At 45.1% G+C, this 27335-nt stretch overlaps 1 protein-coding gene across 2 annotated transcripts in view; it reads left to right on the top strand.

Moving 5' to 3' along the window:
• The window catches only part of LOC135542078 (prickle-like protein 2), a 120276-nt gene that overhangs the window by 40599 nt on the left and 52342 nt on the right, over positions 1–27335 (top strand). The window contains exon 1 of one of the 2 annotated variants that reach the window (XM_064968720.1): positions 8715–9059. The exons of the other annotated variant lie outside the window; for it this stretch is intronic. The gene's annotated coding sequence lies outside the window, so the exon portion shown is untranslated. Of the gene's footprint in view, positions 1–8714; positions 9060–27335 lie in introns of those variants that run through there. 2 annotated transcript variants of the gene reach the window in all.

Below are 27335 nucleotides of genomic sequence, written 5' to 3'. Positions count from 1 at the left end.
TAAAGGAGGCTGCAGTGACGATGCAGTGAATGGATCATGCTCAATTCCCATCCTGTGAATGTGTAGCAGATGGACGGTCTATAATCAGAGGCAGCAGAGGTCTGTAGCTCAGCTGTGATGGGCGGGCTGGCTGGCTGCATTCTGTGGTTTTGCAGTCAGTGACTCCATCCCGCTGAGAATGAGTTACAGATGGCTGATGCTGCAAAGCCGCTGGCTGCCGGGAACTGACTCAGGAGTCACATCCATATGACCCTCTCACCTCCTGTTCACTGGGGGATTACACTCCCAACTCTATGGATAGACCAGGGTTCTAACAGGACTTAGTCTTGTTTTAATTTCCTTTTGGTGGCCACAGATCTGAAAGAGGGCTGCACTGGATAGAACAATATGCTGTAGCTTCACCTACATATTTATGGATCTCCACCATGTTGAATAGCTCTGACGTCTCCTATCAGGTAATGTATATGACTAATAGGCAGAAGACAGGGGGGAATGAGATGAGACACCCAGGCTGTATCATCACTGTCTATGGAGAAGAATTAGGACGAGGTCAAGGCTCCCTCAGTCTCTCTCCCTCTGTATTAACAATCACTGCTACAATGAGGTACTGTAAAGCTGTCGCTTTCAATGAGAGGGACACTAATCCTGCCATCACAGAGTTGTGCATGCACGTGTGCGCGAGCCTGTGTGTGTATCCAACTATCCCTGGAGAGAGGACATGGGAGGAGTAGATGAACGGCAGAGAGTACGAAGGGTGAAGGGAGGGATGAGATAATAGGCTTGAGCCTTCTGTAGCAGTGGCTTGATCCTCAGCTCTGATCCCAGTCCCCAGAGTCTATGTTCTGTTCTGGAGTCTCCAAACTGCAGGTTGGAATTTGCATGGGCTTTCTGGAGAGGGAAACAGCTGGGCATTGTGAAACTAAATCCATCCTCTAAGTGGCAGGAAGTGTTTTCAACCTCATTCATCTACTGTCTGCTCTCATCTCCGTCCGTTCAGAGAATAAACAGATCGAAAAATAGCTATCAGAGACAGATTTGTCTCCTCTCTGCCGACCCTGGCCCCTGACCTCCGCTAACTTTGTACTGCAGTCATACTGTAGATATGACTTTCTCTGTCACTCTCTATGCCTCTCTCTCACCTCTTTTTCCTCCTCTTTCCTCTTCTTCTCTTTCACCCTCTTTCCTCTCTCTCAATTCAATTTTAATTTTAAAGGGGTTCATTGGCATGCGAAACACATGTTTACATTGCCAAAGGAAGTGAAATAGATAATAAACCAAAGTGAAATAAATTACACTTACAAACGTTCCAAAAGAATAGAGACATTATCAGAAGTTAGGATAAGACCCAGAAGCAGACAGTTCAAATCACAGAAGTTGGGGCAGAGGGCTGCGAGACAGAAGTTTAATCCTTGACACATGTTGTGACTTTACTTTCATTACTCTGATGACTGTTATTTATTTAATCCACTAACTATGTTTAATTGTTACCCAAATTAAGTTAATCATGTAACAACTAACTCATTAGGAATTTGGGGCACCACGGAAGAGGTTGTTTAAAGAGTTACCATCTCACAAATTAAACTCTAAATATCTATTACATCGATAAACAGTCACTCTTATCATATCATCATTCTGAACAGTTGTAACCTCACGCATCTGCAAAAAACCCAGCCTTATTCATGATTCAGTACTACACATTGCTTTAATTATTTATTCACTAGCTAACTAAATAATAAAACAGAATAAACATACACCCTTTACATGAGACACATGTCCCTAGTGGACTGACTAAAATATGACGGATTGTTACAACGAATGAAGAGTGGAGAGGGAGAGAGAGATGTTCAATCTGGAAGATAGCTAGCCAGCCGTGTCGACGGTTCCCATTGGTGATGATAGTCGGAGAATACGGTGAGCTAATCAGCTGTCTGAGTGATTGTCTGAGAGGTGAGCTTTTCGCCTACACCTCGTTGATTATTCAGGATTTGGACATAAGCTGCAGCTCGCCGTCTCTCTGGTCTAAAGGAAGGCGAGTTTATTTCTTCACCTTGCGTTGAGGTTCAAAGTTCCAACCATTTTAAACATGTAGCTACCACTTCACGTGTCCTGGTCTAATGTTAATTTTGTTGCCAATGGTTTTTATACACTCTCGTCAAAAGGGGATTGTTCCGTCAGTCCGACAAGCTCTCCGACCTCACTCGGGGCATGGCTACTTACTTATAAGAGATACAGTTGAAGTCGGAAGAATACATACACCTTAGCCAAATACTTTTAAACTAAATGTTTCACAATTCCTGACATTTAATTCTAGTAAAAATGCCTTGTCTTAGGTCAGTTAGGATCACCACCTTATTTTAAGAATGTAAAATGTCAGAATAATAGTAGAGACAATGATTTATTTCCGCTTTTATTTCTTTCATCACATTCCCAGTGGGTCAGAAGTTTACATGCACTCAATTAGTATTTGTTAGCATTGCCTTTAAATTGTTTAACTTGGGTAAAATATTTTGGGTATCCTTCCACAAGCTTCCTACAATAAGTTGGGTGAATTTTGGCCCATTCCTCCTGTCAGAACTGGTGTAACTGAGTCAGGTATGTAGGTCTCCTTGCTTACACACGCTTCTTCAGTTCTGCCCACATATTTTCTATAGGATTGAGGTCAGGGCTTTGTGATGGCCACTCCAATACCTTGACTTTGTTGTCCTTAAGCCATTTTGACACAACTTTGGAAGTATGCTTGGGTTCATTGTCCATTTGGAAGACCCAAGCTTTAACTTCCTGACTGATGTCTTGAGATGTTGCTTCAATATATCCACATCATTTTTATTCCTCATGGTGCCATCTATTTTGTGAAGTGCACCAGTTCCTCCTGCAGCAAAGCAGCCCCACAACATGATGCTGCCAACCCGTGCTTCACGGTTGGGATGGTGTTCTTCGGCTTGCAAGCCTCCCTTTTTCCTCCAAACATAACATGGTCATTATGGCCAAACAGTTCTATTTTTGTTTCATCAGACCAGAGGACATTTCTCCAAAAAGTACGATCTTTGTCCCCATGTACAGTTGCAAACCGTAGTCTGGCTTTTTTATGCTGGTTTTGGAGTAGTGGCTTCCTTGCTGAGCAGCCTTTCGGGTTATGTCGATTTTTAGGACTCGTTTTACTGTGGATATAGATACTTTTGTACCTGTTTCCTCCAGCATCTTCACAACGTCCTTTGCTGCTGTTCTGGGATTGATTTGCACTTTTCACACCAAAGTACCTTCATCTCTAGGCGACAGAACTTGTCTCCTTCCTGAGCTCTATGATGGCTGCGTGGTCCCATGGTGTTTATACTTGCGTCCTATTGTTTGTACAGATGAACATGGTACCTTCAGGTGTATGGAAATTGCTCCCAAGGATGAACCAGACTTGTGGAGGTCTACAATTTATTTTCGGTGGTCTTGGCTGATTTCGTTTGATTTTCCCATGATGTCAAGCAAAGAGGCACTGAGTTTGAAGGAAGTCCTTGGAGGTGTACCTGTAGATTTATTTCAATCAACTCAAAGTATTTCAATTAGCTTATCAGAAACTTCTAAAGCCATGACATAATTTTCTGTAATATTCCAAGCTGTTTAAAGGCACAGTCAACTTTTGTGTATGTAAACTTCTGACCCACTGGAATTGTGATACAGTGAAATATAAGTTAAGTAATCTGTCTGTAAACAATTGTTGGAATAATTACTTGTGTCACAAAGTAGATGTCCTAACTGACTTGCCAAAACTATAGTTTATTAACAAGAAATTTGTGGAGTGGTTGAAAAACGAGTTTTAATGACTAACCTAAGTGTATGTAAACTTCAGACTTCAACTATAGATTCTCTCATACCTCCTAAAATCACATTCCTATCTTAACAAAAATATGTGAATAATTTGTCATATTATATGCACAATGTAAAGGATGGAGGCTTCATACCTGTAGTGTAAATATTTTTTAAGTTCCAGTATTTTTTTATACCAGTATTAATGACATTACACAATAAAAAAAACATATGACATTAGTTTTCTATACTGTAGCACCACACTTCCATAAACGTCAAAGTGTTTCCTTTCAAATGGTATCAATAATATGCATTTCCTTGCTTCAGGTCCTGAGCTACAGACAGCTAGATTTGGGTATGTCATTTTAGGCGAAATTTAAAAAAAAAGGGTCTGATCCTTAGTCTGATGGCCTTGAGATTGAAAAATAGCTTCTATCTCTCGGTCTCAGCTTTGTACCTGTACTGACCTCGTCTTCTGGATGATAGCAGGGTGAACAGGCAGTGGCTTGGGTGGTTGTTATCCTTGATGATCTTTTTGGCCTTCCTGTGACATTGGGTGCTGTAGGTGTCATGGAGGGCAGGTAGACTGCCCCCGGTGAATCGTTGGGCAGACCACACCACCTTTTGGAGAGCCCTGCGGTTGCGGGCAGTGCAGTTTCCATACCAGGTGGTGATGCAGCCCGACAGGATGCTCTCAATTGTGCATCTGTACAAGTTTGAGAGTTTTAGGTGCTAAGCCAAATTTCTTCAGCCTCCTGAGGTTGAAGAGGCGCTGTTGCACCTTCTTCAACACACTGTCTGTGTGTGTGGAACATTTCAGTTTGTCAGTGATGTGTACGCCAAGGAAGCTTTCCACCTTCTCCACTGCGGTCCCATCGATGTCGATAGGGGGGTGAACCCTCTGCTCTTTCCTGAAGTCCACAATCATCTCTTTTGTTTTGTTATTGTTGGGTGAGAGGTTATTTTCCTGGCACCACACTCCCAGAGCCCTCACCTCCTCCCTGTAGGCTGTCTCGTCATTTTTGGTAGTCAGGCCTACTACTGTTGTGTCATCTGCAAACTTGATAATTGAGTTGGAGATGTGCGTGGCCAAGCAGTCATGGGTGAACAGAGAGTACAGGAGGGGGCTGAGCATACATCCTTGTGGGGCCCCAGTGTTGAGGATCAGCGAAGTGGAGGTGTTGTCTCCTACATTCACCACCTGGGGGCGGCCCGTCAGGAATTCCAGGACCCTGTTGCACAGGGTGGAGTTCAGCCCCCGGGCCTCAAGCTTAATGATGTGCTTGGAGTGTGCAATAGTGTTGAATGCTAAGCTATAGTCAATGAACAGCGTTCTTACTTAGGTATTCCTCGTGTCCAGATGGGATGAGTCAGTGTGCAGCGCGATGTCGATTGCATCGTCTGTGGATCTATTGGGGCGGTAAGCAAATTGAAGTGGGTCTAGGGTGTCAGGTAAGGAAGAGGTAATATGGTCCTTGACTAGTCTCTAAAAGCGTGAGTGAGTGCTACGGGGTAAGTTACCTGTGGCGCTGATGTTTAGTTTTTTGTGTGCTCTACGGCAACAGTGTCTAGGTGGAATTTGTATTTGTGGTCCTGGCAACTGGACCTTTTTTTCAGATGACATTAGTTTGTACTATCAAGGCCCATGTCTGACAGAATCTGAAGAAGTTCTAGGTGCTGCTGTAGGCCCTCTAGTAGGGTGAGGCTGGGTTTTGCAGACCATTTTAGTCCCCTTGCCAATTCGTTGATTTGTATGTTTAAGAGGGTGGGGCTTAAGCTGCATCCCTGTCTCACCCCCCGGCCCTGTGGAAAGAAATGTCTGTGTTTTTTTGCCTATTTTAACCGCACATTTGTTGTTTGTGTTCATGGGTTTGATCATGTATATTTTCCACCAACACCACTTTCCATCAATTTGTATAGCAGGCCCCCATGACATTTTTTAAATCGACAAAGCATGAGAAGATTTTGACTTTGTTTCTCTCTCTTTTCTCTCTCTGTTTCTGTGTATTTGTTGCGCTTTCTCTTTCTGTCTCTCTATCTATCACTGTGTGGATTGCATGAAACTCGTTCCAAAGTTTCAGTGTTGGTTTAACCTTGCTCTCTCCTCATCTGTCATTTTGGATCCCCCCCTTTCCACCCCCAGTATTACCCAGACGCAATGGATACTTGAGGGCCTGCCAAAAGGCTTGCTGCCAGGCCAGTGCAGAGATTAGGGGAGTGGTCTCTCTCTCTTTCCCAATTCTTTCTCCTCTTCTTTCTTCACCTCCCCCTCTCTCTTTCTCTCTCTCCTCATATTGGCTGAGGGTCAGCCTGTGGTCTAAGCAAGCCTATCCTCCCATCTGGGGTCTGAAAGGGGAAACCTAGGCATGGCAATGTACCAGTGAGCTGACCGTCAGAGCCCGAGCTGACAAGGTAAAAATCTGTCATTCTGCACCTGAGCAAGGCAGTTAACCCACTGTTCCCCGGGCGCCAAAGACGTGGATGTCGATTAAGGCAGCCCCCCGCACCTCTCTGATTCAGAGGGGTTGGGTTAAATGCGGAAGACACATTTCAGTTGAAGGCATTCTCGTACAGCTGATTAGGTATCCCCCTTACCCATTCCATAATAAGCCCAGTGTGGATAGCCTGGATCAGAGCTCCCATCCTCAGCTGCACCCTTGTTGTGGTTGGTCTCTGCATCAGGATACTAGTCTCAGACAGGGTGCTGCTCTATGTGAGTCCTCCTAATACTCTACTACAGCCTCTGTCTAGACTCATGCTCATTGGCTGAAGCATTGGGGTTCTTTTGATACTCTCTTGAGAAGTACCATGTCAGATGAAAGTTTTTTTCATCACTAAATCAGGATTCCTTTCTTCCTCACTCTGACTGCCAGCCGTCCCTCTAATGGCTCAGAGAAGAAAGCATATTTCCAGCGAGAGAGAGATGCAGCGTTTTTGATCATGATGACTCTATTATGTGTATAAGACAATTTTCTCCATGACACAATACTTTGTGGAGTGGAGAGATTACTTGACAGTCTCTTGCTGAGAAGAGAACATTTATTCAGATATGTAGGCAACTAACCATCCTGTACCAGTTCTACATTTCCTCGGTCACCATTGATGACCTTTGCCATGTTACCAAAGCAGCATTATGTCTGTTTATTTCAAAGACTTTTGATTAGTAGCCTGTGAAATTTGATTAACTTTCATTACTGTTTATTTTTGAATGTTATAATAAATAAAGTATTTTTTCAAGTGTCCTTATAAGGGAGATGGTTCATGATAGGAGAGAGGAGCAGCTCAGAACTGGTTGTGATAAAAACACACCTCTGTCACTCTGTGTGCTGTTGGCCCAGGTTCCCCTCTCTCAGTGGGACTGTGGGATTGATTGATCACTTCATTTAGTCCTGGGGGGCAGACTAGTTAACCTCTCCGTAGGCTGGGGGGTGGAGGGATGGGGTGGAGTAGGGGAGATTCACATTGGCCCAATCCCAAAGGACCTCTAAACCCTACGCCTTATGCACCCTTGGAGATCTGACAGGATTTTATTGGTCTAAGCAATATGGTGACACTTCCACTTCGCCTATCAGAGGGCATACTTTCCTCTACATGACCACGTACAGTATCATCAACACATCTTTAGACTTTTCAATATAAACATTGGTTAAGACATCAACACATCTTTTAGTGTTTTTCCAAATGTATGCTTTACGAGCGATCTCAACATGTTCTGGGCATTAGCTATTCCTCTGTATCATACATAAATTATTATCCACTTTAGAAGGCGGCTCTCTGTAGTAGCAAAAAGTAGCAACATCTGAGACATTCTTCAGTGTGAGTGTGGCTCAATGCCTGCTACTGGACTAATGTTAGGAGGGAGACGCGTGCCACTGGAGAATGTTGGCATTGTGCTCTGTGTGTGTGTGTGTTTGTTTGTGTGCGTGTGTGCGTGTGTGCGTGTGTGCGTGTGTGCGTGTGTGTGTGTGTGTGTGTGTGTGCGTGTGTGATGGTCAGAAAGAGAACACTGGCACTCATTGTCAGGTATAATGTGTTGCTCTCCTGGCGTGATTCCTTGTTGTCTTCCACCACAGGAATCCATATGGATTTATGGGAATGAATCAGAGTATCCTGCTGCCTGTGGAACAGTAGTTGTACAGTGTAGACCGCTGCTGTACAACCCATCATATTCTACCCACATCACACTACTGACGGGTCCAGAAACCTCACTCTGGCTCTCTGGTGATAGATGGCTCTGCTCTAACCTGTACTCACACGCCCTACAGGTCCTGTTCCGCTATTTATGGGTATGTGATTGGCATGGGGGGGGGGGGGGGGGGGGGTGACTGAAGAGGGGGCAGTTTGGAGAGAGAAGAGGTTTAGGTTTGGCTCGGAGGAGCCTATGGTGAGTTGAGGCCACACTCCATCTGTATTGATTTATATGTCTGTAACTCTCCGCAGGTAAATCAGTGGACAACTACTAGCTGCACATCACATCAGATCTGGCTCTACAGAAAGTACTATAGCAGATGTTTCCATCCAGTTCAGTTCAGGGGGATGTTTGGAAGTCGAGAGAGACTACAGTGAAAGGATGCCGGCAGTACCCTGTTTCTCTACGATGCCTGCTTCTCCAGTGTTTCAGTCGGTGGAGGATAGACTGTAGAAGACTAACATACCACAGTGAAACTTGAAGTTAACCTTCAATTGTTGTCCATTTAGATTTCACATCATGTTCACGATTCCTATTTTCCCTTGCTCTTCACTTTGGTGCTCAAACTAACCTCCAAGCTAACTGGACACCCTAATGAATTGAATCAGGGTCTAGTTGCTAAGCTGTGATAGGCTTAGAGCTGGTGACTCACACCTTTAGGGGAGATAAGGGGTGTGGTTAGAAGTGTTTGGGGTGTTTAGGGGAGTTTTGGCTACAGAGGCTGCCTGCTCAGCTCTTAAATTGGTGATCAGCCCCTATCACATTCCTCTGGTGGGCAGCTCTCTCTCTCTCCTCTCTCCTCTCTCTCACACTAACTTCCCACATCCATATGGTTGTGCCACCAGCTGCAGTCTAGAGAAGTCTTCAGCTCAGCAACACACTCAATGCTATCATCTCCATGTCGGTCTCTCTCCCTCGTCTCCTGGTCATCTGAGAAAGGAACAGACTTTTTCAATTACAGAGACGTTGAAAGTGTTTTCTTCTGGTTATGGTGCTGCAATGATTATCCTCTGAGAGGCTCTGTTGTTTGACCGTGTGTTCCCCAGTCCTTGCTCAGCCAGCCGGAGGGGAAGTGGTGAGTAACTTTTACATATTCATAGCAAACATGCCATTTCACACACCGACTGACTGACAGACATGGGATCTCTGCCTGGATACAGTCATGCTAGTTTGGTAGCTTCTGTAATGAGTGTGTTATTTTCTCTCTATTTGATTAAAAACGTTCAGCTTCAGTGATTGACTGCCTTGTGTTTCTTTCGGCTAGTTTTGACACAACTTGTGTTTTTTAAAGTTGATTTAGAATATTTACATTCAATTGATTTCTGTGTCGATAAGCCTTGTCATGACACTTTGTAGGATTCTGCTGTCTTGTGTGCGTGCGTGTGCTACACTATAGTAGGGTAGCTTATGACATTTTGTGATTTAAACATCTTTGGAACCATGTCCTCCTGTTGCTTTTGCACTGCTCTGTAGAGTCTGCCAAGTAGGATGTTGGGAGTGGGTGGCTTCATGTTTAGAGAGGGTGCGAAGGGGGATAAAAAGATAGGAGAAAGAGAAACATTGGGAAGGGAGGAACGAGTGAGAGAGAAATAAAAGGAAAGAGGGTGAGAGAGAGAAGGGAAAAGGCAGTGTAGAGGCAGTCTCCTGTCATCTCAGCTGTTGTGAATTCAGTGGACTGACAGCACGCATCTCCTTGCATCTCACAGCTGTGCGACATGCCTTCCACTCCACTTTATTTTTAACTCCACTTATTGGGCTACGGCAGGGAACAGCCTATTGTCTCTCAGCTATGTGGGCACGGTGTGTGTGTGTGTGTGTAGTTGGTTGGGCATATCAGGGGAGTTTAGGCATTTATACCTAAAGCTGTTGGTGTTGTTATGCGTCAGAAATCATGTCAGATATGACAAGTTAAAGTACAGTTTATATCTGAGCGGTACACTGCTGGGTCTGCTGTCTTTGTTGACCGTTTGAGTGTGTCTATAAATCGCAAGGTACATTCCACAATAGACGTGCTGCACGCTTTGTTTATGGCCCCCGGGTCTGAGTGGCTGGCCCTGGCCTAGTAGGGAAAAGAATAGGGTGCGACACATAACAGGTTGTGGCTTCCTGTACACTCTTTCTTTCTGTGCCACAGTTTCTATATACCTGCACCAAAGCAACTCCGTGCCCAAAATGGCCTCTGCGTTGACATTTCGAGCCAGTGGTTAAACCATTTTTGGGTCCAGCAAGCCATTTAAACCTTTATGAGCCATATACTGAAGGCTAGTGCTGACTGTCCCCTGCATCCATCCACACAGACCCAGAACAAATAGCCTCCTTTCAATACAATACTCTCAGGAGGATAAGGAGCAAGGGATCTGCTGAGCCCAGAGGAGGAGAAAATTAAAGGAGAGGGAGAGTGAAAGACAATGGGCTGGATGGATGGGGTGTGTTGAGTGGATCCCCAGGCAGTGAGTGTGTCCATTGATTTAGAGATTGAGTGGGCGTGGAGTTTGCCCCCCCCCCCCTACTGCGTCCAACCCCATTTCCTCCTCTAACACTGTTAACCGATCAATGTCCTGGACACAGCTCGCAACGAGCCACACCAGTGGGGAGATTTCATCACTAATCAAATGTAATCTCTAACACTGGTTTAATATTGCCAATCATCCATCTTCAGCTTGTTTTACTGTAGCTCTTCCTGTCCTAGTAAAACAACATAACCACATCATGCCAGTCAACTGTCCACTGACGAGTTTGAACAAGAAAGACATGAGTGACGTTGATATGCAACCAAACCCCTCAGTGAGCTCTATGCAGACTGCCTTTGGAGTGAAATCACAGAGTAAGCCTACAACTTGTAACTGGGTAGGGATAGGGAAGTGTGGTAACTTGGTAGGGATAGGGAAGTGTGGTAACTTGGTAGGGATAGGGAAGTGTGGTAACTTTGTAGGGATAGGGAAGTGTGGTAACTTTGTAGGGATAGGGAAGTGTGGTAACTTTGTAGGGATGTGTGGTAACTAGGGATAGGGAAGTGTGGTAACTTTGTAGGGATAGGGAAGTGTGGTAACTTTGTAGGGATAGGGAAGTGTGGTAACTTTGTAGGGATAGGGAAGTGTGGTAACTTTGTAGGGATAGGGAAGTGTGGTAACTTTGTAGGGATAGGGAAGTGTGGTAACTTTGTAGGGATGTGTGGTAACTAGGGATAGGGAAGTGTGGTAACTAAGGATAGGGAAGTGTGGTAACTGGGTAGGGAAGTGTGGTAACTAGGGATAGGGAAGTGTGGTAACTAGGGATAGGGAAGTGTGGTAACTAGGAATAGGGAAGTGTGGTAACTAGGGATAGGGAAGTGTGGTAACTAGGGATAGGGAAGTGTGGTAACTAGGGATAGGGAAGTGTGGTAACTAGGGATAGGGATGTGTGGTAACTAGGGATAGGGAAGTGTGGTAACTAGGGATAGGGAAGTGTGGTAACTAGGGATAGGGAAGTGTGGTAACTAGGGATAGGGAAGTGTGGTAACTAGGGATAGGGAAGTGTGGTAACTAGGGATAGGGAAGTGTGGTAACTAGGGATAGGGAAGTGTGGTAACTAGGGGTAGGGAAGTGTGGTAACTAGGGGTAGGGAAGTGTGGTAACTTTGTAGGGGTAGGGAAGTGTGGTAACTTTGTAGGGGTAGGGAAGTGTGGTAACTTTGTAGGGGTAGGGAAGCGTGGTAACTTTGTAGGGGTAGGGAAGCGTGGTAACTTTTTGGGGATAGGGAAGCGTGGTAACTTTTTGGGGATAGGGAAGCGTGGTAACTTTGCATATCTATCACTCCAGTGTTCATTTGCTAAGTTGTAATTACTTTGCTACTATGGCCTATTTATTGCCTCATCTCCTTACTCCCTTTGCACACACTGTATATAGACTTTTTCTATTGTGTTGTTGACTGTACATTTGTTTATTCCATGTGTAACTGTTGTTTTTGCCGCACTGCTTCGCTTTATTTTGGCCAGGTCGTAGTTGTGGCCTACCTGGTTAAATAAAAGCAAAACAAAAAAACTGGGTAGGGAAGCGTGGTAACTGGGTAGGGGTAGGGAAGCGTGGTAACTGGGTAGGGGTAGGGAAGCGTGGTAACTGGGTAGGGGTAGGGAAGCGTGGTAACTGGGTAGGGGTAGGGAAGCGTGGTAACTGGGTAGGGAAGCGTGGTAACTGGGTAGGGAAGCGTGGTAACTGGGTAGGGAAGCGTGGTAACTGGGTAGGGAAGCGTGGTAACTGGGTAGGGAAGCGTGGTAACTGGGTAGGGAAGCGTGGTAACTGGGTAGGGAAGCGTGGTAACTGGGTAGGGAAGCGTGGTAACTGGGTAGGGGTAGGGAAGCGTGGTAACTGGGTAGGGATAGGGAAGCGTGGTAACTGGGTAGGGATAGGGAAGCGTGGTAACTGGGTAGGGAAGCGTGGTAACTGGGTAGGGAAGCGTGGTAACTGGGTAGGGAAGCGTGGTAACTGGGTAGGGAAGCGTGGTAACTGGGTAGGGAAGCGTGGTAACTGGGTAGGGATAGGGAAGCGTGGTCGCCAATATGAACATGAACAAGTTTATTCAAGCCGTTAGAAATGGTTTTGTTGTTTTCTAAGCAATGGCATCTGAATGACATTTAGTAGGCTTATATTACACATGTCCAACAGATTTTGATTAGATTTTCTTCGTGTGGTAAGTCAACAGTATCTTTGTATCCAATATTTGTCTCAACACTCCCACCACTCTTGAGTCTGCCAGAGAACTAAGAGAGCTGGCTGACTAACCAGCCTGCCATCTGATAGGCCAGGGAGGTGATTGCTCTCAGCTCCTGACTGTCAAACACAAGGGCTTCCTTCTCCCACTCGAGAGAGAGCGAGAGGGGGGGGTGGGAGAGGGTTAGAGAGGAGAGTGAGGGAGAGATAAATATAAAGAGAGTGTGGGGGAGTATGGGGTGGGAGAGGAAGTGTACGTGAATGAGAGTGAGAGTGACAGAGAGAGGGATGGAAAAAATTAGTAAAATAACAGATGAAATGATGAGGGCATACTGAGGGGAAAGGAGTGGAGGTACAGAATGAAAAGTGGGAGAGAGGGAGAAAGAGACCCTCTATCTACCAGCCAAACCACCCCTGTCTGCTCTTCAACACTCAACACAGTCCCAGTCCCATGTCATCTCTCTGTCATGGATCTAACCAGAACACATTCCTCTGTTCCCTCCACTCTGCCCACAACTCACCATCCTCTCATTTTCAGATTGTTTACTCGCTAAACCAGATTATGTTTCATGGAATTAAACACATTATCATAAAATCCGATGGAAATCATGTCAAATCCAAGTAGCTCCAATGACAATACAATAGGGCTTTCTCTGCTGAGGGCTTTCTTATCATATAAAATAGTCATACCATATTTTTTCCCCCCCTAGAGGAATGTAAATTGGTTGGTTGGCTCATAACTCAAGGCCTTCACCCCCTCTATTTCTACCTTGTTGTCTAAACATGTATATTTGTGCTGACAGAGCAGAGACAGAAATGAATTCTGCCAGTGCTGCCTTTTCTACAGAGGATGGTCACATCATTCTATTGAGTTATGTGTCTCCTTGATGGACTGCAATACTCACACACATGCAGGCAGGCAGGCACACATACGAACAAACACATTCCCTCTCCCTCCTCTCTCTCTCTGATCTATATGGTAGATAATCAGTCATTAAAGAAGCATCAGATGATGCAGAGTTTTCGCTTTCTCCGTTAGCCATCTCTTTACATTGTAGTGAAAGTGGTTTGTGAAGCGTTAATTTGACTAGGGCTTGCCTCCTAACTGTGGGTTCATTAGACAACATGAAAGACTGTATTGGAGTTTCATTGGTGAGAACGAACAGCCTCAGATTTCTCTTCTAGAGTTAATGAAAAGATGAGACACACAGCTGAGCCATAGAGCTCTGTTAATTGTGTTTAACTCCCAATCATCATTTCCTTGTTTTTCATGCATGTTTGCTTAGGGAATAAAATATAAGGGACCAAGCCCACCACTTCTAAAACTTACCGATTTAACACTGGAAAGTTGAAAGTTTGGCAGTTGGTTATTCTGCTTCTAGAAGATTTCTAGCATCTGCGTTTCCTGTTTCTCTCTCTTAATTCCACACAGATAGGCCTACATCCGGGAATGGCTGGATGACGGGTGCTCGTTTGTCAGACTGGCAGGCCTTATTTAGCAGTGAACTGTGGGCAAATGAGTCCCGGGTCATGTGTTAATTCTGTCGTGTCAGTTTCCAATCAATCCCAAAGGCATGGCGTGTACCTGGCCTGGGACATGGTGGTTGTGAGCAAGCTAGAGCCGTGGAGATGCCGGCCGTGTTGACAAAATAACTGTCACTGTGGTCGGTGTCAGAGAGCCGCTCTGTTTCATTCTGCATAGCAGAGTTCTATTTTCTGTCTTCAGACAATGTAAAGGAGTTCCGTTCATTGTCTCCCATTGGCTTTGCTGTCTAGCATTAACAGTCGTCAGACATGGCTGTCTGAAATGTTACTACAGCACACACCACATGCCAAAGGGCAGTGGGTCAGAGCACTGTTGAACTATGTCGAGAGGAGGGAGGACAACAGCGTGCCATGAATTCAGATGCCATGTTAAATGGGGCTTGCTTCTTTACCAGAAGGTCAAAGTGCTATCAGCCACAGCGCATTTTATGACAGCTCTGTGGAGTAGCAAACCCTGGGCATTTAACTCTGCTGCTAGGGCTCCTGGGAAGTTTCCTCTGTCTCTATGGTGACGTGTGGAGGGCTTGTTGCGGTTGTTATAAGTTCTCCTTTTATCTCCTGTTTATAATGTCAAGCTTCCCTAAGTTAAATACAGGACCAGAGGTACTAATGATGTTCATTTACTGCGGCCGTGGGCAAACTGAGCCTTAATTGGACAATGCCATCCATATGTGATGTAGGTAGTGGTGGTCGCCACCCCTGTGGTCCTAAAGTTTACAGCCAGGGCTCTTGGGAGGACAGGGTGGGGTAAAGGTGTGGGTGGGTGGCAGGGTTTTTATGAGATGGTTGGTCTATATGGAGGCGGGACTTGGGGCTCTGCAGCCACCCAGGTCTCTGTGCGCTGACTGCATTGCAGATGGCTTCAGTGTGCCATAGGGCAGGGGTCGGCAACAGGGGGCCCGCAAGCTAAAAAAATATATATAAAAACAATTGAAAAAAAAATGTAGGCCCCCAAAAGTTAAGTAAAAAAATATTGATTTTGTGGTGGGGGGGGGGGGTTAGTTTTTGGTTTAAAATAGACTGTGAATTCACCAGGATTTCAGCCCCCCAAAAATGTATTTAGGAAGTCTGTTTCCAAGTATTCCCACAAATAAAAATATGTGATCGTGTCTCAATGTAATGAAGGTATGAAATTAGTTATTTTCAAATACAAAGTACTGTATTTTTGGGCTTAGTTCTGGTCAATTTGCAGTGTACTAATTATTTTCCGTCCACCCACCATTCACTGCCAAAAATCGGCCCGTGGCTGGATCTATATAGTTGCCTACCCCTGCCATAAGGTATATAGACACTCACAGGAGATCCAGGAAAGCATGGTGCTGTTGACGCTCACTTTGCCACCCACCACTCTGCCACGTGTCACCCATAGGTCCCATGAGGCTGTGGACATCACCAGGTGCCAATTATGCCACCATCAGGCTTCCAACCCCCCCCCCCCCCACACACACACACACACACTGAACACGCACCATTGACTCCTCAGTTTTCCCATTTGGTACGCGATGCTCACAAAGGACCAGATGAGGTGTGCAGAGGGCGCCCACTGACACGGAGCGCAGGAGGAGGAAGAGCAGGAGGAGGGCTGGAGTTCACACAGCCTAACGGGTTTAGGATTATTCGGTTAACAGAGAGGCGGAACAGAGTGGGGGTCGGGAGGTGCATAGAGAAACAGACAGAGGAATGGTGATGGAGAGAGAGATGTGGAGGGAAGTAACTACATTAAAGGGGAGAAAGGAGTTACTGTAGGTATGAGGGGGAGAAGAAAGAGAGAGAGAGGGACAACGATGGAGGGAGCGCTGCCAAGCTGTCCCGTGGGTGATAAATGAGGCCTTAATGAAGTATCTGTGCTTGTCTCTCTCTGTCTGGAGAAAACCGCAGCCTTGGCACAGAGCAGGCCTCGCTCTATCACGCCATGGAGAAAAACACACACACACACACACAGGGAGAGAGCTCTCATCCACATCAGGTGTTCCCTGATTCTCTCCACACATACAATGTGATTCCTACCCGGGCCTGGCAGGGTGGCTTACTTCGTTTAGGTCATTGTTCAGTGTGACAGGGCTGTAATGTAGAAGGCAGTGTGGTTTTCCTCACACGGAGTGATGGAATAGAACACAGGTTAATCCTTCTCTGGAGTAAACAACGGATGGTCTTTTGTGGCTTGTTGTCACTTTCTCACTGAGATGTTATTCTGTTAGTCGTCAACATTTATAAACAGTGGATCTTCAGTGTGCAAAAAAACCTGATTTTAGTAGGGCATCTTAGTAAGATGACTGTGAAATGACCACAGTGTATGGGTGAGAGAGGGATCGAGACCGGACGTTAGCTAAGAAGGCGATGATAGATCAAGCGACAGTTGGCTGTGTTTTATAAGAGAGAAATGCATGCAAACCTCACACAGAGCAGCCAAAGCAAAGCTTTATCCTGCACCTGAGGTGTGGCTGTGACAACGAGCTCCAGAAAAGCAGTCCTCCTGTGAATTCCATACACCAGTGTCAATCAGTATGGTTTGGGCCAAGGAGAGTGTGTGGTGGGGTGGGGGGGTCACGATGCCAATGCGGCGATGATGCGATGGGAGACATGGCCCTCTGCCTCGTAGGAAGACGGGTAGCTACAGGAGATATGTCTTTGTGTTTGTGTGGCTGCCTGAGTTCGCTCTCTCCGCCCGCATGTGTCACTTGATTGACAGAAAGCGTCTGTCTTTTTCCTTCCTGTTGTTGTAGCCTTGCCTTTGACCTAATGATATTCTATTCCATAGAAAGCCTGAACATGTTTGAGTCAGAGGAACTGTTTGTACATTATAGGGGTTGTGTAGAGAGGGAGGGGAGTCAGTGGAACTGTTTGTACATTATAGGGGTTGTGTAGAGAGGGAGTAGAGTCAGAGGAACTGTTTGTACATTATAGGGGTTGTGTAGAGAGGGAGGAGAGTCAGAGGAACTGTTTGTACATTATAGGGGTTGTGTAGAGAGGGAGGAGAGTCAGAGGAACTGTTTGTACATTATAGGGGTTGTGTAGAGAGGGAGGGGAGTCAGAGGAACTGTTTGTACATTATAGGGGTTGTGTAGAGAGGGAGGAGAGTCAGAGGAACTGTTTGTACATTATAGGGGTTGTGTAGAGAGGGAGGGGAGTCAGAGGAACTGTTTGTACATTATAGGGGTTGTGTAGAGAGGGAGGGAGTCAGAGGAACTGTTTGTACATTATAGGGGTTGTGTAGAGAGGGAGGAGAGTCAGAGGAACTGTTTGTACATTATAGGGGTTGTGTAGAGAGGGAGGGGAGTCAGAGGAACTGTTTGTACATTATAGGGGTTGTGTAGAGAGGGAGGAGAGTTTAGGATTGCGGTATGACTTTGTGGGCCGAGGCGAATTCATCCCAGTGGAAAAGGGGAGAGAAGAAACTTTTGCTGAAAAGTAGGACAAGGATAATGTGTGTGCTTGTGTGTATACAGTAACGTATACGTGTGTGTGTCCTACAGCCGGTGGTGTGGCGGTTGCAATGTCGGCGTATGCATGCCGTCAGAGTTTTCCCAGTGTGCCATTTGATGTAAAGACCATATGTTTCAGGCAGTCCGGGCCGTGCCCACCCCTACATGGCCAGCTGGCGCTTGATTCAGGGTCTCTCTCACCCCGCAACCTCCTCAAACCCCAAACCACCATGCCAACCCACCCCTCAAAGGCATGTATGACAGGGGCTCAGGGTATAAAGTGGTCCCCGCCCGGAATGCTGACCAACCTTGGCATATATTTGTAAACACGCATACATGACATGCGTAAAGCATTCCCATAGGCCTTCTGTTCCCTGTAGGGCCCCTGGATATGAGTTTGTTCCTGCTGAGGAATGACCTCATTTCCCAGCATGCACCAGAGAGCATTAAGCAGCCCCCAGTATGTGGTTTTCCATGACCTTCATCCATCTGAAGCCCACAACAGCAGATCTGATATAGTATAGATATGCACAGAAACTCTCTACCTCTAGGAATTTTAGTTGTTTAGTCCTGGTAGTACAGTGTGGATAACATTCCGTGTTTAGTAATATCAAGTTATTAGTCTGTGTGACTGTGCGAGATCTAGTACCATTTCTCAGTTAGACAATACGTCTATAGATGTACTATTTGCTGGCATATTGAGTAGTGGTGGGGGGGAAATCGATAATTACGGTGCATTCAGAAGGTATTCACACCTCTCCTTCCACATTTTGTTACAGCCTGAATTGAAAATTGATCAAATTTAGATTTTCTTGGCCACTGGCGTACACACAATACCTCATAATGTCAAAGTGGAATTCTGTTTTTAGAAATGTTTACAAATGAATGAACAATGAAAAGCTGAAATGTCTTTAGTCAAAAAGTATTCAACCCCTTTGCTGTGCTTAATAAGTTGACGGACTCACTCTGTGTGCGATTTTAATAGTGGTTAACATGATTTTTGAATGACTTCCTCATCTCTGTACCCCACAAAATACAGTTATCTGTAAGGTTCCTCAGCCGAGCAGTGAATTTCAAACACATCCACAAAGATAGGGAGGTTTTCCAATGCCTCTCAATGAAAGGCAACTAATGGTAGATGGTAAAAAATATCAGACATTGAATATCCCTTTGAGCACAGTGAAGTTATGAATGACTCTTTGGATGGTGTATCAATACACCCAGTAACTACAAAGATACAGGCGTCCTTCCTATCTGTTGCCGGAGAGGACGGAAACCACTCAGTTGCAGAGTTTAATGGCTGTGAATGGGGGAAAACTGAGGATTGATCAACAACATTGTCGTTACTCCACAAAACTAACCAAATTGAGTAAAAAGGAAGCCTGTACAGAATAAAGATATCCCAAAAGCATGCATCCTGTTTGCAACAAGGCACTGCAAAAAATGTGGCAAAGCAATTCACTTTTTTTCCTGAATACAAAGTGTTATGTTTGGGGCAAATCCAATACAACACATTACCTAGTACCACTCTCCATATCTTCAAGCATAGTGGTGGACGCATCATGTTATGCGCATGACATTAACCGTTAAAGACTGGAGTTTTTCAGAATAAAAATCAAATGAAATGGAGTTCAGCATAGGCAAAATCCCAGAGGAAAAGCTGGTTCAATCTGATTTCCACCAGACACTTGGAGATGAATTTACCTTTCAGCAGGACAAGAACCTAAAACGCAAGCCCAAATCTACACTGTAGTTGCTTACCAACAAGACCGTGAATGTTCCTGAGTGGCCAAGTTACAGTTTTGACTTAAATCGACATGAAAAGCTATGGCAAGTCATGAAAATGGTTGTCTATCAATGATCAACAACCAATTTGACAGAGCTTGAAGATTTTCAAAAAGAATAATGGGCAAGTGTTGCACAATCCAGGAGTGGAAAGCTCTTAGAGACTTACCCATAAGGCTCACAGCTGTAATCGCTGCCAAAGCTGCTTCTACAAAGTATTGACTCGGGTAGTGAATGTTTATGTAAATGAGATCCTTTTCTGAAGGCACTGTACATATCGCAATATTATTTGTGGATGATATTTTTTTGATATTTGACTTCAGGTATTGATTTGTAAAATATATATATTTATATTCATATTAAAAAATATATATTTGCGACTGTAGCTAGCTTTGATGAAAAACTAGTCGGCTTTACCTGTGCCAAACACTTTACCTGTGTTTTCGGGCACTTTTATTTCCCTGAGTGATCAAAACTAGTCTTTCTTGTCTCTCTGGAGCAGACATATAGTGATTCATATGTTTGGAACATGACTGTAGGGAATGTTCATGTCCATAGTAGCCTAGTCCCTCCCCATGTAGCCCAGCTGAGGCCAAGCAGAACCAGGCTATGACCTGCCTTATCGTGATGGGGGTTGTAGTAGTGATGGTGGTGATAGGAGTTGTTGTAGTGCTGGTTCTGGTGGCGATGGGGGTAGACAGTATGTGCTTTTGACTCAGAGCAACACAAACAAGCTCCAGCCTGGTGAACTCAGCAGCCATAGCCCGTTACCTCCCTCCATATAATTCTCTATCTCTTGCTCTCCATTTCCCAGCTCTTCCTCTTTAGGGACAGGGAAAATGGTTTCATGGGGCCATTTCCAGCAGTCTGTGATCTGTGTCTCCTAATTGTTTTCCCAAATCCTGGGCTGGTGTGTTTAGGACAGAAGGGGAAGGGGAAGGTTCCCATCTTCCCACTATTACACACATGAACCTTTCTGTCTGTAGCTCAACATGCTGCTACTCTACACAGAGTGGCAGATCCCCATTTAAATACTGGCTGGGTTTTCGTCAGAAAAGATGCATCCTGTATGTATGGTTGATGTCGGCTATGTTTCAGTTGAGAAGGAGAAATGGGGTCAGAGAGAGACGACACAGAAAGGGAGGGAGGGGAGTCGGAGTACAGGAGAGGGAAAGAGACAGGTAAAGAAAGAGACTATATATGTGTTTGGGACGGCAGGGAGCCTAGTGGTTAGAGTGTTGGGCCAGTAACCGAACTGAACCGCCCCTGAACAAGGCAGTTAGTAGTCCGTCATTGTAAATAAGAATTTATTCTTAACTGACTTTCCTAGTTAAATAAACGTAGAGAAGAGGGATGGAGAGTGAGTGAAACAAAACGAGGGAGAAGAGGCCCGTGGGTGCAGTGTAAAGGTCAGTGTGTATGTGAGCGTGTTAAGAACTGGTGTGAGGCTGAGGATAATTAGAATGTGTCTGAGCTCATCACACTCCTCTACACACTCAGGGGAGACTGCCTGTCCATCAAGCATGAGAGGGTCCAGGGGCCGAGTTCTCTCTCTCTCACACACACACACACACACACACAAAAAAAAAAATGGGGCCGAGTACACATGGACAAACATCCAGATGCATGCGCACACAAGTTACAACCCCAATCCCTCGCCTTCTCACTAAAGCAATTCCACTCTCATTTGCCACATCGAGCAGCTCATATTCCCACATTTGATGCATTTGTTATATTGAAGTATAATATCCTGTCTATGATCCTATTCTTTCTATTTAGAATTCTCAATCAGTCTCATAACTCAAAGTATCTTTAATCTGAACTTCTCAACTGGAGTACTAAAAGCCCATTACTAGTGCTGAAAGTTGTTTTTGGGAGGTGTGTGTGTGTGTGTGTGTGTGTGTGTGTGTGTGTGTGTGTGTGTGTGTGTGTGTGTGTGTGTAGCTTTGCCTGTCCCTGCGGTATTATTTCACAGGACTTGCTAAGCATTTATGAGCTAATTAAGGTTGCAGAGCTGGTGAGCTGGTGATAAGGCCCATGTCCGGCCCCATTATTAATGTTCCACGCTCCACTGGGGCTCCAGACCTGCAAGCAGCCTAATTGGAAGCACTGAATCTGTTTGGGGAGAATTCTGATGACTTTCAGAACAAAGTGTGTGTGAATTTATGCGTCTGCAGGTTTGTGCTTGTTTGTGTGTGTCTACTTGGGGTGTACTGTATTGTGGGTGTGTTTGTGCGTGGGTGCGTTTGGCAATTTTGTGTTTGGCAAGCATGTAGCCCAGTTCTGCTCTGACCCACATTTCTGAGTGAGCCCCATTATCTGGTCTCTTGAAGTATGTTTCACTTGGGAAAAACACAGCACAGAGCTCCAGACCACCCCTGGAAATTCCCACAGCCTCCAGAACATAAAAAAGAGCTGCCAATATCATGATTATAAATGTTCCTAATGTTGTATTGCAAATTGCATTTTGTCATGGTTTGTTTTCTTTCAAACGTTCACCTCAGAAATGTGAGGTGTCATGAAGTTGTGAAATAGCAGCTGCCTTTACCACGGGTCCAAGGTAGAGGCTACTGTTTGCTCAGGGTCAATGTTAATGTGAGGAGTGAAACTTTCCCCCATCTCTGACCCCATGACGACTGTAGCCACGACAACCCCCTCCCCCCGGACCTTGAGCCCAGACCCTCTGGTGTCTGTCTGTGTCTGCATCATAAAGACAGCCCCGCCTTTTGAAGCCGGACAATGACCTCAAACTTGTTGCTCTCTGAAACACCCCTCTGCCATTGTGGTGGTCGTAAAAACCCAACGGGAGAGATTTCCTGCAACAACAACAAAAACATTTGGTGTGTTGGGGTCTTTTTGTTAAGGAGATGGGAGAGGGCCTATGGAGAGTGGGGGTTGGGTGTGGTTTTCAGTGTTGGTTGTTAAAGTTCCTTCCTGCCTGAGCGCTGATGTCATCGGTGCAGGCCTGAAACCAACACAGCACTGCATGAGGCTGCAAACTGTTCTGCCCACAAACACGCACAGAAAATGGGAAACACATTCATGCTATTAATTAATTGCCTGTTTAAATACTCTGGTCCAGCTTGCTCCCTACTCACACAGACAAATATGTCCAGTACCCTCTCTTCTGTGTGTGAATCACCTCCTAAGTGGTTGAGCGAATATTCTGCCGTGCCACAGCAAAGACATCAAACACAAGTGCAACCAACAGTATAAAATGTCTGAACTCCCTAAGACTGCCAGAGTGCCACGAGGGACTGCCAGAGTGCCACGAGGGACTGCCAGAGTGCCACGAGGGACTGCCAGAGTGCCACGAGGGACTGCCAGAGTGCCACGAGGGACTGCAATGGTACGAAGCGAACATGTTTGCCAACAACTCATTATGTTGAAAATGTGCCTCATCTGTTTTCTAATTTGGTCTCTCAGCTGTTTTTCCCTCCCAGAATAAATGTCATCCATTTGCAGACGATTATGCTTGTCCCCAGTGTCAGTGCTGTGTGTCAGAGCTGTGTGGTCCCCTGCTGGTCTGAGGACAGGACTATTCCATTCCTAATGAAAGACACTGAGCTGGAATCACATTGACTTGATACCTTCCCTCGCCACGCTTCAAATTGTGTTCAAACCTTTGTCATGTCATCAATTCATCCGCTCAATACACACACACACACACACACACACTGTACAACCACCACCACACCAGGCATCTCGCATAACCCAAATCTGTCACATTCCACATTAAACGATTCCACATTTTTATTTTATCACAGCCAAAGCTTTCCTCTTCAAAGTAAAAACATAGACAACATCCGTTTTCTGTCTCCGAGTTTTTGTCCTCTGAAGTTCATCATATCCCCAGTCTTTCCTCGTCACATTTGTGTGGTGTCACGCTGGTACAGAAGTAGCTGTCCATGTGTGTATGTCTGTCCCTGTCACAGAGAGCGAGAGCCTTCATATGGGAGGACAGGCAGGACACGGTGACACTGGTGAATCACGTCTGCTGGGTGTTAATGTCATCTCCTGGCAATTAGCTGCCTCAGTGTGATGCAGGGAGCAGACAATGAAAGGGACACGGAATGAATCACCACCTAATTACTCTCCCTACATACCACGCCGCATCGATCCTGTCACATTCGGATTCTGGCACTATGTTTTATTAAAATGATTATGGGCTGTTCATCTTAATTTCCCTATCTGAGACTTTTTTATCCACGGCCATTTTGCTAGGCTGTTGTGGTAGATGACGGTTGACGTAGAGCTGTAGGTGGCCATGTGTATTCAGCTGGGTCCATTCTGAGGAGGCAGAGGTGGAGAGCTTTTCTCAAGAACACCCCTAGAAATACCTGACCTTGATGTGGGTGACAGGAAAGTCCAGCCCTCTAGCCGCCATTCAATGTCCACACTTCTACCTTCTCTCCTTTTATTGAGTTGATTTTTCCATACTTTTCTTTTACCTACCACTGGCCCTATTCTATGGAGGACAACTTCATTTCTATCTGTACCTTCAGTCGATACACTATGATGTGTGCAGTGTAGTGAGGCTGCATCTCTCTGCGTCCAGGCCCACCCCTATCGCTGTGGGATAGGACTTTCTCTTTCGAAGCACACCCCAACACCCATCAGTGGCTGTTCGTCTGAGTGTGTGTCCCTGACCTCTGAACAGGGACACCAGATGTGGTGGGCTCACCTCGCAGGCCAACCAATGGCTGGTTAAGGACGGGCTATACACACACTAGACATGGTACCAGAGGAGCAAAGACTAAACCAAGACTGGGGTTTAGAATGAGGTTTACAGAGAACTATATCGGTCTTCAAGCTTGAAGTTTCTCAATGTCCTTGACTTTAACTGCCTACATGTGACACATTGAATGTTTATCTTGACTTCTTCTCGTGACTTTTGAGCATTAGTGCGTTTCTGTTCATAGAAATTTCCCCTGTGGTCCATAAAGACTACGTTGACTTGAACGTTTTGTGTGTACAGTATATACAGCAGGGCTATTCAATTCTGGTCCTGGAGGGCCAACACGTTTCTTTTTTGTTTCTACCTGGTAGTAAGTTGTACTCACCTGGTGCCCCTGATTTAGAAGGAGAGGATGAAAAACAGGCGTTTTTGGGCCCTCCAGGACCGGAATTGAATAGCTCTGCTGTACATGGATTGGGATTCCGCAAGTTTACGAGCTGCGTCTGTGGGCCGACACAGGAACTCTAAAGTTTACCCAGCTTGCCAGGCAAGGGGTGACACATTTCAACCCTCTGCTCTAAAATGGTCATTTGCAGCTGAGAATGCTGGGAGTTTGAAGGGGCTCGTTATGGAAGTCCCTGCTTGGTTGGTTACTCTCTCTCTCTCTCTCTCTCGGTCTCTCTCGGTATCGGTCCCTCTCTGTCTGTCAAATCAATTTAAGGGGTTTATTGGTATGGGAAACATATGTTAACATTGCCAAAGCAAGTGAAATAGATAAATCAAATCAGTTTGTCACGTGCGCCGAATACAACAGGTGTAGAACTTACAGTGAAATGCTTACTTACAGGCTCTAACCAATAGCGCAAAAAATGTATTAGGTGAACAATGGGTAAGTAAAGAAATAAAACGACAGTTAAAAGACCGACTATATACAGTAGCGAGGCTATAAAAGTAGCGAGGCTACATAGACACCGGTTCGTCAGGCTGATTGAGGTAGTATGTACATGTAGATATGGTTAAAGTGACTATGCATATATGATGAACCGAGAGTAGCAGTGGTGTAAAAGAGGGGTGGTGGGTGGCGGGACACTATGCAGATAGCCCGGTTAGCCAATGTGCGGGAGCACTGGTTTGTCCAATTGAGGTAGAATGTACATGAATGTATAGTTAAAGTGACTATGCATATAAGACAAACGGAGAGCAGCAGCAGTGTAAAAGAGGGGTTGGGTTGGGGGGGGGCACAATGCAAATAGACCGGGTAACCATTTGGTTACCTGTTCAGGGGTCTTATGGCTTGAGGGTAAAAACTGTTGAGAAGCCTTTTTGTCCTAGACTTGGCATGCCGGTACCACTTGCTATGCAGTAGTAGAGAGAACAGTCAATTACTGGGGTGGCTGGGGTCTTCAACAATTTTTAGGGCCTTCCTCTGACACTGCCTGGTGTAGAGGTCCTGGATGGCAGGCAGCTTTGCCCCAGTGATGTACTGGGCTGTACGCACTACCCTCTGTAGTGCCTTGCGGTCAGAGGCCGAGCAGTTGCCATACCAGGCAGTGAGGCAACCAGTCAGGTTGCTCTCGATGTTGCAGCTGTAGAACCTTTCGAGGATCTCACGACCCATGCCAAATCTTTTTATTTTCCTGAGGGGGAATAGGCTTTGTCGTAATACACAATAAAAAATGAACCGTAAACATTACACTCAGAGAAGTTCCATAAGAATAAAGACATTTTAAAATGTCATATGTCTATATACAGTGTTGTAACGATGTGGAAATAGTTCAAGTACAAAAGGGAAAATTATTAAACATAAATATGGGTTGTATTTACAATGGTGTTTGTTCTTCACTGGTTGCCATTTTCTTGTGGCGACGTGTCACAAATATTGCTGCTGTGATGTCACACAGGTATTTCACCCGGTATAAATGGGAGTTTATCAAAATAGATTTTTATTTCAATTTCTTTGTGGATCTGTGTAATCTGAGGGAAATTGTCTCTCTAGTCAAACATTTGGCAGGAAGTTAGGAAGTGCAGCTCAGTTTCCACCTCCAATTTGTGGGCAGTATGTACTCTGTATACGGGCCAAATAGCATTCTAGTTTGCTCAGTTTTTTGGTTAATTCTTTCCCAATGTGTCAAGTAATTATATTTTTGTTTTCTCATGATTTGGTTGGGTCTAATTGTGTTGCTGTCTTGAGGCTCTGTGGGGTCTGAGTTTGTGAACAAAGCCCCAGGACTAGTTTGCTTAGGGGACTGTTCTACAGGTTCATGTCTCTGTAGGTAATGGCTTTGTTATGGAAGGTTTGGGAACCTCTCTCTGTCCCTCTCTCTCTCTCTCTGTGTGTCTCTCTCTGTCTCTCTCTCAAATTCAAGCTGCTCAGGCTATGGCAGGAAAATACATATTTGGCTGCAAGAGGAGCCATTTCTCCTTCGCCCATGAGTATTTAGTTTTTCCTCTGGGTTCAATTTGTAAAAAAATTGGAATATGTGTAGTAATTTCTGTGAATAATGAATATCTTTGTGAGGAATATTTATCACAGTAAAGGAGAAAGTGCATCTCTGTCTCTACCTCCCCTGTTATGCAGTGACCACATACACGCTCCTCTTTGGGTAGCCATGTCTTTTTATGTCTGCCGGTTTCTATTGCCAATCGGTGGTCACTCAGCCTGTACTTGGTAAGGATCTGTCTCTGCTTCGTATCTCTGACAGAGTAGAGATAATCAGCCAATTCATATTCTCTGTTTAGGGTCAGATAGCAATTTAGTCGGCTTTGGGATTTTGTTTCATTTATCCAATGTTGTACATATGATTCCTTTGATTGGTTCATGATTTTGCTTATTGGAATTCTTTTTTTTTTAAGTAGTGCTGGTGTCAGCTTGGTTGGTGAGGTCCAACACCAGCTGACTGAGGGCTCGTTTCTGGGCTCAGCTCTTGGGTTTGAAGTGATTTAAATTGCAGACTTGAATTTGGACTTGAATTGAGATGTAGCCAAAATTTTAATGATCTTTTCTGTATTTTCATTATTACTGGAAAACGGCCAAATTCTGCCCTACATGCATTAGTTGGTGTATTTCTCTGGACTTGTAGGATTTTCCAACAGAATTCTGCATGTAGGGCTTCAATTGGATGTTTGTCCCACATTTTAAAGTCCAGTTTATTGAGTGGCCCCCAAACCTCACTTCCATAAAGAGCTATTGGTAGGATTACACTGTCAAATATTTTAGTCCAAATTCTAATTGGGAT

This window comes from Oncorhynchus masou, chromosome 6 (genome assembly GCF_036934945.1).
Source record: "Oncorhynchus masou masou isolate Uvic2021 chromosome 6, UVic_Omas_1.1, whole genome shotgun sequence".
Classification (NCBI taxonomy): Eukaryota; Metazoa; Chordata; class Actinopteri; order Salmoniformes; family Salmonidae; genus Oncorhynchus; species Oncorhynchus masou.
Note: the sequence above shows the minus strand (reverse complement) of the source record. Positions and strands in the feature narration are given on the sequence as shown.